Consider the following 10,748-nt stretch of genomic DNA (forward strand, 5'->3'; position numbering starts at 1 on the left):
ATAATTAATTCCCATTGCTTTCATACTGCTGGCTTTGCAAAGCCCTTTTTCTGATTGTCAGTCTATTTCTTTTGGATTATGCCACACTGTTTCTTCTTGACAGATTTGTATAACTGGACAAGCATAGGCTAAGCAATTTCCTAGCTATACAGATCTCTTCAGTGCCTCGCATGACTGGGATGAAACAATCAGATGTTTTAAACAGTTAAATTATGCGTGTGTGCGCACCTTAACCCAAGAAGATAAGTCTCTAATCTTTACACAAAATGTCCAATTTCCTGTCTTTCTTATAGTAAGCTAATGATTACTAGGATTCCTTTCCTATAGCTCATACACACCAGGTAGTACTTCCAGTCTATTAAAATTCTAGTCTATTGAAAATCACTGTTGCAGATGGATTCTAGGATCAGCAACAGGAACAGAAGTAATTTGGCATTTAATTGTTGTAATATGGCTTCCCTACATTTAGAAATCATGTAAGTGAAATGGTATCTGTTGGCAATTAAATAAATGAGTCTGGTGTTTTAGTTGTCAAGGGATTAGATCACTAGACTGATCCAAGGGCACGGCCAAGGGTTGGTGAGGTCAGGCAGTTGTCAGTATGGAGCCTCTGAGAAACTGCCCTGCCCTTTTGGTCTCTCTTGGTATAGTGCAGCTTGGCCTTGTCAAAGAGAGAAACCATCTCCAGCCTAGTGGGCCCTTCACAGAGTAAGGATAGGCTCTCGATCTCCCTGCGATGATACAGGACAGGGGTGCTCAGGCTTCAGGCTTTCAGGTGCTTTTTAATTTTTTGGTCAGAGCCTGAATTATCAGTGTGAATTACCAGCATGAATGAGCAGATTAGGGAAGCAGAGCCAGTCACAATATGGCAGCTTGTACAACATTTTATTTTGGAAAAAACATTTTAATATCAAAACCCCTGAATTCTGGGAAAGTTTTGCTGCCGGTCAGGAGGGGAGGGGAGCAGGAAAGGCTGCTTTCTAGGGAAGGAAACTGGAAGGAAATTAATGGGTGAGATAATAAAATCAAGCCTGATCACTCGAAGAGAGATGGAAAATGGTGTGGCCACTTCTGCCCACTCAGCTAGCCAATCAGATTTGTTGTATCGGCTAGAAGGGGAGAGATTGAGAACTAAGTCAAAATGCCTGGAAAGCTACTTCAGATAAATCTGGGACCTAACAGTAGGTCCCAAGCTATCTAATGCCCATCCCTGACATAGGAATCTCTAAGATGGTCTTTATATTGCACTTCCCTCCAACTTCCTGTCCCTAGCAGCTAAGAGACCAGGCTGACCAAGTCCCCTTAGCAGCTGAAGCTAGCCCTGTCCCATAGACCCAAGGAAGCCTGCAGGAAAGGAGAGGAGAAGGAACATCTGCCCCCAGGCAGACCCCAGGGTGAGGGACTGGGTGCCTGCCTGCCTGCTCCTGCCTCCCCTGCTTACTACCTGCCCCCAGGACAGGCTACTGGCTGTGGTGAGGCTTTGCAGGACTGGGGCCTACAAGGGGTGTAGTTTGGCAGTTTCCTGGACTCCATCTGCCAGAGCTTGCTGCTCAAGGCTATTTAGGGCGGGCCTTTCCTAAGGAAGGACATTGAAGGGGGTCACTCCTTTGGGGGAGCCAATTTGGGGGACTGCAAGGGCGAGTCCTCCTGGCCCAGGTATTTATATGTGTGGGATGGTATTTAATAGTGGGGCTTCTGTTTTAATTAGTCCTGGGTGAGATTGTTTTAGAATGTGTCTGGGCTTACCTGGAGATGGGGAGACAGGGGGCGTGTCCACTGACTGTGGCATGGCAATTCCGGTGGTTGTGGGGAACAGAAGAAGTAAAATTGGCAAGTCAGCAGGCTGTTACGGGGAAGGGGACTTGGAAATCTAATAGCTGTTTCCCCTTCCGGCTGTCCTGCCAGCTCTTTGATCTTGGGGAGCAGTGCTGGCCAATCTTGGAACCTCACCTTGCTCATCTGTAATGCCAGGTCGGTCCAGAACAAATCAGAAACCATCCATGATTTGATTATGGATGAAAGCGCTGACCTGGTATACATTACAGAGACCTGGTTGGGGGAGGCTGGTGGCCCAGTCTGGTCCCAGCTTCTCACTCCAGGGTACTCCGTTGAGGAATGGGTGAGGGACCGTAGGTGGGGAGGTGGAGTGGCTGTGGTCTACAACAGGGATCCTCAATGTTGGGCCCCCAGATGTTCTTGGACTTCAACTCCCATAATCCCCAGCCAAAGGCCACTGGGCCTGGGGATTATGGGAGTTGAAGTCCAAGAACATCTGGGGGCCCAACGTTGAGGATCCCTGGTCTACAAGAACAATATCTCCCTTACCAGGATCCCTGTTTAGGTGTTGGACCATATCGAATGTGTGTGCTTAAGTTTGGGGACCAGGGATAGACTGGGACTTCTGTTGGTGTACTGATCACCCCGCTGCTCAACAGAGTCCCTAACTGAGCGGATGGACTTGGTCTTGGGCTTGATGTGGGAGTCTCCCAGGCTTGTGGTGCTGGGGGACTTCAATGTTTATTTCGGGACCAAATTGTCCAGTGCGGCTCAGGAGTTCATAGTGGCCATGATGACTATAGGCCTATCCCAAGCGGTCTCGGGATTGACACACATTGCAGGTCACACACTTGATTTGGTTTTTCATTCTGATCAGGGTGGTGTTCCGTGGGTGGAGAATCCTGTGATTTCCCCATTATCATGGACAGACCACCATCTGGTTAAGGTTGGACTTACAGTCATTTCCCACCTTCGCAGGGGTGAGGGATCTATTAGGGTGATCTGCTTGAGAAGGTTATTGGATCCAATAGGATTCCAAGAAGCCTTGGAGGAATTTAGTGTTGGCTCTGCTGGCAATCCTGTCGATGCCCTGGTGGAAAACTGGAACAGCAAACTCACCAGGGCAGTAGACATGATTGCTCCTAAGCGTCCTCTCCGACCTGCTTTAAAACTGGCCCCTTGGTATATGGAAGAACTATGGGGGCTGAAGCGGTGAGGTAGACCACTTGAGCGCAAGTGGAGAAAGACTCAACTCGAATCTGACAGATTACAACATAGAGCGCATCTGAAGATCTATGCTCAGGTGATACGTGCGGCAAAGAAGCAATTCTTTTCTGCCCGTATTGCATCCAAAAGTCCATGTCCGGCGGAGCTGTTTAGGGTTGTGAGAGGGCTATTATGTGCCCCTCCTCCCTTGAATCAGAATCTGGAACCATCGATTACCCGCTGTGACGTGTTTAATGAATTATTTGTGGGGGAAATCTCTTGTATTTGGGCCAACTTAGATTCTGTCTCCACAATTACTTCAGTGTCTGATGTGGAGATGTCCAGCGACTCCTCATGTGTGGTTAAGTTGTATCAGTTCCAGTTTGTGACTCCTGAGGATGTGGAAAAGCTGCTTGGAATGGTGCGACCTACCACCTGTTCTCTTGACCCTTGCCCAACATGGCTTATACTATCTGGCAAGGAGGTTGTTGTAGAAGGCCTAGTAGAGATTATAAATGCATCTGAGGGAAGGCAGGATGCCTCCTTGTCTTAAGGAGGCAATTATTAGACCACTTTTGAAGAAGCCTACCTTGGATCCCTCAGAGTTGACCAACTACAGGCCTGTTTCCAACCTTCCGTGGCTGGGCAAGGTAATTGAGAGGGTAGTGGCCTCCCAGCTCCAGACAGTCTTGGAGGAAACTGATTATCTAGACCCATTTCAAACTGACTTTCGGGCGGGCTATGGGGTGGAGACTGCCTTGGCCGGCCTGATGGATGATCTCCAATTGGGAATTGACAGAGGAATGTGATTCTGTTGGTCCTTTTGGACCTCTCGGTGGCTTTCGATACTATCGACCATAGTATCCTTCTAGAGCGTCTGAGGGGATTGGGAGTGAGAGGCACTGCTTTGAAGTGGTTCTGCTCCGACCTATCGGGCAGGTTCCAGATGGTGTCCCTTGGAGACTGTTGTTCTTCAAAATCTGAACTCTTGTATAGTGTCCCTCATGGTTCCGTATTGTCTCCGATGTTGTTTAACATCTACATGAAACCTCTGGGAGAGATCATAAGGAGATTTGGTGCAGGGTACTATCAGTATGCTGATGACACTCAAATCTACTTCTCCATGTCAACTTCATCGGGAGAGGGCATAACCTCCCTAAATGCCTGTCTGGAGGAGGTAATGGGCTGGATGAGAGATAAACTGAGACTGAATCCATATAAGATGGAAGTACTCATTGTGCGGGGTCGAAACTCTAGAGATTTCTGCCCGTTCTGGATGGAGTCACACTTCCCTGGAAGGTACAGGTATGCAGTCTGGGGGTGCTTCTGGATCCAAGCCTCTCCCTGGTCTCCCAGGTTGAGGTGATGGCCAGAAGTGCCTTCTATCAGCTTCAGCTGATACGCCTGCTGCGTCTGTTTCTTGAGATAAACGACCTCAGAACAGTGGTACATATGCTGGTAACCTCCAGACTGGATTACTGTAATGCGCTCTATGTGGGGCTGCCCTTGTGTGTAGTCTGGAAACTACAGCTGGTTCAGAATGCGGCAGCCAGGTTGGTCTCCGGGTCATCTTGGAGAGACCATATTACTCCTGTATTGAAAGATCTACACTGGCTGCCGATATGTTTCCGGGCAAAATACAAGGTGCTGTTTATAACATTTAAAGCCCTAAACGGCTTGGGCCCTGGGTATTTAAGAGAACATCTTCTTCATTATGAACCCCACCGCCCATTGAGATCATCAGGAGAGGTCCGTCGGCAGTTGCCACCAGCTCGTTTGGTGGCTACTCGGGGATGGGCCTTCTCCGCTGCTGCCCCAGAGCTTTGGAACGCGCTCCCTGCTGAAATAAGAACCTCCCCATCTCTGACAACTTTTAAAAAGTCTTTAAAGGAACACCTATTCACCAAGGCTTTTAATTAAACATTGTTTTAACAGTTTTAGCATCGTTTCAAAATGTTTTTTTTTTAATTTTAATTGTTGTAATGTGTTAACTTTTACTATGTCATTTATTTATTTATTTACTTATTTATTTATTTATTTATTAAATTTATATCCCGCCCAAACATACGTCTCTGGGCGGCTAACAAAACATATATAAAAATTAAAACAATGCAGCATAAAACACATATATAAAATTTATTTTGTTTTAACTATTGTTTTAAGTTTTTTTGTCATTTATTTTAACTAATGTTTTAGCTTTTTGTTTGTTTGTTGTAAACCGCCCAGAGATGTGAGTTTTGGGTGGTATAGAAGTGAAATAAATAAATAAATAAGGAAACTACTTAAAATGGCAGCACAGGTTACAACCATTAGCAACTAAAGCTTTTTTCTGTGGCAGGCCTGCTCAACTTTGCCCCCCCACCAGCTGTTTTTGGACTACAGTTCCCATCATCCCCAGCCACAGTGACCAGTAGCCAGGGGTTATGGGAGTTGTGGGCCAACTTCTGTAGGAGGGCCGAAGTTGAGCAGGCCTGCTCTATGGGATATCACCAATCATATCACTGTGAACCTACCGATATTTTCTGTTTCCTGCTAACTATGATTGACCCGTCAGGTCACAACTCACACGTTTTCTTTCTAGCTTTTCTGCTCCCATTTCCCTAGATCTCACTTTTGCTTTTATTGTTTCCTACGATTTGCCTTGCCCCTGCTCCTGTCAGCCAGCCCTAGGATCCTGGTTTTGCCCTTCACAAAGTAGTCCTGATAATTTCAAAGGCATTTACTTCCAAGTACTTCTAAGTTAGGTTACTAGCTAACAAGTTAGTTTACTTCCAAGTTAGGCTGCAACCCTATGCACACTTCCTTGGATGTCAGCCCCGTTGAAATGGATGGAATTTGCTTCTGGGTAAATGAGCTTAGGTTTGGGCTGTTAGGTTGCATGCCTAAGCATATTTATAAGGAAGGTCTGGCTGGGTATTGGGAGACAGTCTTTTCGGTGGTCACTCGTGCCTCTTGAACTCCCTCCCTGGTGGCTCACTCTGCTGACTTTTTGCCACTGTGTAAACAGTCTTATTCCAGCAAGCTGCCTGTGGGTGCAGCAAGGTTGGAGTAGGCCCTGGGACAAAAAGTGAAGATGCCCTACCACTTTCTTCTTGGGAGAGGCAGGAGGGGGGGCAACGAGGAGCAAGCTGTTGCCCAGCCGATGGGCCACCTTTTCATTTGTCCCACCTTGTTCCATTATAGCTATGCCCCTGGGCTGCCTACTGGCTGAGGTTTTAGGTCCGATGCTTTAGGCATTGTTTAATATTTGCCACTGAACTGCCCTTTAGATCATTTTAATTGTTGACTTTGGTTTGGGCTTTTATTGTATGATAGTATCATGTTTTACTTTTTTAAAGCTACATTGAGTTTTATGTTAAAAATGGGAAGGCAGGATATAATTATTTATAATCAATGCAATGACTCAATAAAGAAGTATCCCAGTGAACTCTGGAACTTATCTATCTATCTATCTATCTATCTATCTTGATTTCTATACCGCCCTTCCAAAAATGGATCAGGGCAGTTTACACAGAGAAATAATAAATAAATAGGATGGCTCCCTGTCCCCAAAGGGCTCACAATCTGAAAAGAAACATAAGTTAGACACCAGCAACAGTCACTGGAGGTACTGTGCTGGGGGTGGATAGCGATAGGGCCAGTTACTCTCCCCCTGCTAAATGAAGAGAATCACCATGTTAAAAGGTGCCTCTTTGCCAAGTTAGCAGGGGTTAGAGAAGTATCCCAGTGAACTCTGGAACTTGCTTCCAAGTATATAAACATTTCCAGGATCAGGCTGCATGCCTTTAAGGTGGTGTGGCACTTTTTGTCATCTTGCTAGTCTAACATGGCACTCTTCTGAAAAAATCACTCTATAGTGACATGTAGTGTGTGTCCTGTGTAGCCTGGAAATGTGCAGCTTGTAAAAATACAGCTTGGATGAGCTGTGAATCATTTTGAACATGCTAGCCATAATCTTCTGTCGTCCCAGCTTATCTCTTCTAAATCAGCTCTTTTCTAAGCCCGGCTTCTAGTTTAGTTAATCTTTCTTCATATGGAAGCATTTTGTTGCAAATTCTCTAGTTCCACCATTCCTTTTTTAGGATGGGGAGAGGCTTGGAACTATGTTCAGGATTTAAGTTGTAAGTGCACCATGGATTTATAGAGTGGCAATATGAGATTTTATTTTTAATAGAAGGTTTAAATCTATGGTCTGGGTTATGCAGACTGTCAAACTAGATTAGCATAATGGCTCCTGATGCCTTTAAAATGTCTGAACCTTTTAAGAGTGTATGTCCATTCTCATCACTGTGTTTCACTACACAAAAATGTCCACAAACGGAACCTTTGTCCTTCTTCTTTGAATTCTGCCTGAACAAGAATGTTGCGAGGCCAAACCATTCATTTTGTTTCACTAGCAGAAGTCAGTTCAAGAAGCAATATCAACTCAATGTCTCCGTTAATTAAGTGAACTGATCGAGTCCCAATAGGTGCATGTCTGAAAAGAAGAAATTTAAGGTAAAGTTACAGTTTGGCACATGACCTGTTATTTATTACATCTCTAGGTGCAGACAACCGGTATATACAAAACCCCTAGATCTAAACTACTAATGGCCTTATGTGCTGTTGCTGTCTGGACTTGCCGCATGGATGATAAACCTAAGAAGGTAACCTCATCAGTCTCAGAAATCATGACAGAATGAAGAGATGTATATTGAACTTATGCAATTAAGCAGTTGAGAGGTGAAAACCAACTCCTTCGGTTGTGCCTGGAAAACAACAGGGAGTCAGCACAGATTCTGGATCACCTATGCAATGTGTTCCCATGGTATCGTTTTATGCCAGAAGCTAGGCTGCTGCATTCTTCACGAACTGAATACCGAAGTTGTTATGCTAACAGGGAATGGTGAAACGATTAATCTGCAGCAGCCTAGACCTACTGGGTGAGTGGGTAGAGGTTTCTTCCATTCTTACTGGTCTGATAAACTAGACCAAGTAAACATACCGGTTGCTCCTAATAAACCTCTTTCTGCAGCTTGTGCTCATTTCAGGTATTCCAAGATAGGACTTTGTTCAGAAAATTTACCCCACGATATTTTAAGACCCTTCTTAATTATCACTTGGGGCTCTGGGTGGGGGTGGGGGTTTCATTTGGGGTTCTTCCATAACCTGAGTCATGCCCCCCCCCCCCGGGGGCTTCAGTTGCCCCTACCATTGGCGGTCCGGGTTCTTTGAACCTGTTCGCACAATGGTGGCTACGCCCCTGCTTTGCAGGTTGCTCAAGAAATCCAGTCTTCAATCCCTCTTTGTGCCAAGTGCACAAGAAACCAACCACCCCCTTCCTTTAAGCAAATCAGGCTTTAACCATCAAAACCCTTGGAATTCTTCTCTTTCAAATTGCAGCACAGGAGAAGTGTTACAGAAAATGTGACTTGCTAGCCTCCCACCACCTCCCAGCACACTAATCCCACTGTTGATGCGTAGGTATATTGGACGGAGACAGACACCAGATTTGGGGAGCAACATGTTGTCTCTTTAATGGGCTAGGTCGCTTTCCAGATTAACTCGAGACTGTGAGCTCCACAGAAGTAAAATGCTTTGGCCTGGCAGGATTGTATTGAAAACGTAAATAAAGGGTGGAAGCCATTTGTTGTGCAAAGTCACCAGCAGGGGAGCAGTCTTTTCTAGCTTGTATAAACCTCCTAAGCCCTCCTACAACAGGAAAATACAGCTATTTTCCTCCAATGCATATGCAACATTGTAGCACTGTAATGCAAAGCTAAAACCTGCAAGAAGGCACCGGAAATGTGAATGGCACCTTGCTGACAGCGCAGGGACTGCGATGTCGAAACACAGGCAGTACGGAAGCACACTTAGCGGACACATAGTGATACTGTTGTAGTGTGCAATCTGCAATGCGCCTAGACTGCAGGAAGATTGTCACAGCTGGTGTTTCTGCAGGTGTGTTCCTTATGTAGCTTTGATGGGAACCCTGCTGTGCACCAGGTCAGCACACTAATATTTTTGATATGTGCCATGGTATCACTCCCCCAATGGTCTGGCACATGTGCCCTTTGTAGTAGGGGCATAGCTAGGGGAGAGGGGGCCCATGTTCACCCCTCTCCCTGGCGGCCCTTCGGAGTGAGGAAGATAATGAAGAAAATAGGGAGGGATGGAGCTGGGGGACCCCCGGGAACTGGGTTCTTTGAACCCTTCCGTTCAATTACAGCTACACCCCTGCTTTGTAGGGAAAATTCCTTGTGTTACCAGGACTTAATGTGTTTGTGCATAAATCACTGCAGTCCTGAATTGCTGGAGACCTTGTTGTCCCCATCTTGTCATCCCATCCTTTTACTGGGGATGGACAAGGGGGCACATAAGATGCTGGGGAAAGCAGGCATTCACCAATGTGTTACTTTTCCTTTAAATGCAGGAACTGCAGGGATGCAACATCCCTGTTGCCAAGCAGGAGAAGAAAGTGGCAGGAGAAGAAAGAAGATGGCAAAGGGTGAAGCTTCAGCTCCGAGAGGTGGCCAGTGAGAAACACGGCTGCCCTAGAACTGGTGCATTTCTGGGCTGCTCTGAGCCAACCTCTCGATGGGAGCGACACAATGCTGCCTTATAAACTCAGGTTTCAGCAGTGAAACTCACTACAGACCAAAGGTTCAAATCCAGATTTGGTAGCAGAAATTGACCTGTAGTTGGGTGACAAAACCAGTTTCATGCATTCAGATGACCACAAACTCAAACCTCTGGCATGTTTGCATCTGGTTTGGTGTTATGTCCGAACGTGGTCACTATAAAGCATCTGCATATGTTTACTGTGAGGGCAGATCTTTTAGTTTCACATTACACTCAATGCCGGGGGTTGGGGTGAAGGAGGATAAAACACTCAAGGGTAATCATTTGCCATTTCTTCAAATGTACAAACCTAATTTTGGTATAAAACATTTTGATATTCACCTATTCTAGGGTATAGTGTTCTTCTGTTACAAAATTAATGTAAAGTTTGTCTTGGTGAACTTGGTGAACTGTCTTATTATAGGGGATGACAGCTCTCTCTCTTAATCTTAATATCTGCAGACCAATAAAATGGAGGAAATTCCATGAAATATATCTCGATAATATACAGTATACAGATACAGGGTCCCATAAGTCATTTCAGCAATTCCATGAAATATTGGGTCTGTATATGCTTTATCTATTGAATAACTGATAGGAGTTCAAATGGCTAGCAGAATTCCATTCTTAAAAACAATGGTTAAGAAATGAGTATTGAACAACGAATGGCATTTTTTGATCATAGACTGATGTCTGTGAACACAAATTAATATGAAAACATTCTAGAAGAAGCTGGGAAGATCAATGTAAGCTGTTTGCATTCAAGGCAGCAATAAGCCCTTGGGATCTCTGAGCAAGTGGTGTACATACGACAAATATATGAATATGAATACGACAAATATTTATATACTGCTTTTCAACAAAAATTCCCAAAACGGTTTACGTATAAATAAATAAATAAAATTGTCTTTGACTATATTTTTCCGTTTATATATGTAAAATTCCCACCACACCAACAAATTTTCATTTATGCACGCACACAACACTGTTTTATAGCTGCTTCTCTTGCAAACACAAAGTAATCTTATGTTTGTTTAACTAAGCTTTATTCAGAAACAATTCCATTTTTTCTCCTTCTCCTTTCCATGCCTTTCCTTTCTGACTCCACCCCCAGCCCCAACACCCCTGCTAACTAGGCAAAGAGCCGGCACCTTTTAACATGATGA

The 10,748-nt window shown here is 44.9% G+C and overlaps 1 long non-coding RNA gene across 2 annotated transcripts in view; it reads left to right on the forward strand.

Moving 5' to 3' along the window:
- LOC128328144 (uncharacterized) overlaps nt 1-10,488 on the forward strand; it is a 32,164-nt gene extending 21,676 nt beyond the window's left edge. For both annotated transcript variants that reach the window (XR_008309046.1, XR_008309045.1), the window contains exons 2-3: nt 7,527-7,628; nt 9,395-10,488. This is a non-coding gene — a long non-coding RNA (uncharacterized LOC128328144). The remainder of the gene's footprint in view (nt 1-7,526; nt 7,629-9,394) is intronic.
- Nucleotides 10,489-10,748: the final 260 nt, after the last annotated feature.

This window comes from Hemicordylus capensis, chromosome 5, assembly GCF_027244095.1.
Source record: "Hemicordylus capensis ecotype Gifberg chromosome 5, rHemCap1.1.pri, whole genome shotgun sequence".
Taxonomy (NCBI): Eukaryota; Metazoa; Chordata; class Lepidosauria; order Squamata; family Cordylidae; genus Hemicordylus; species Hemicordylus capensis.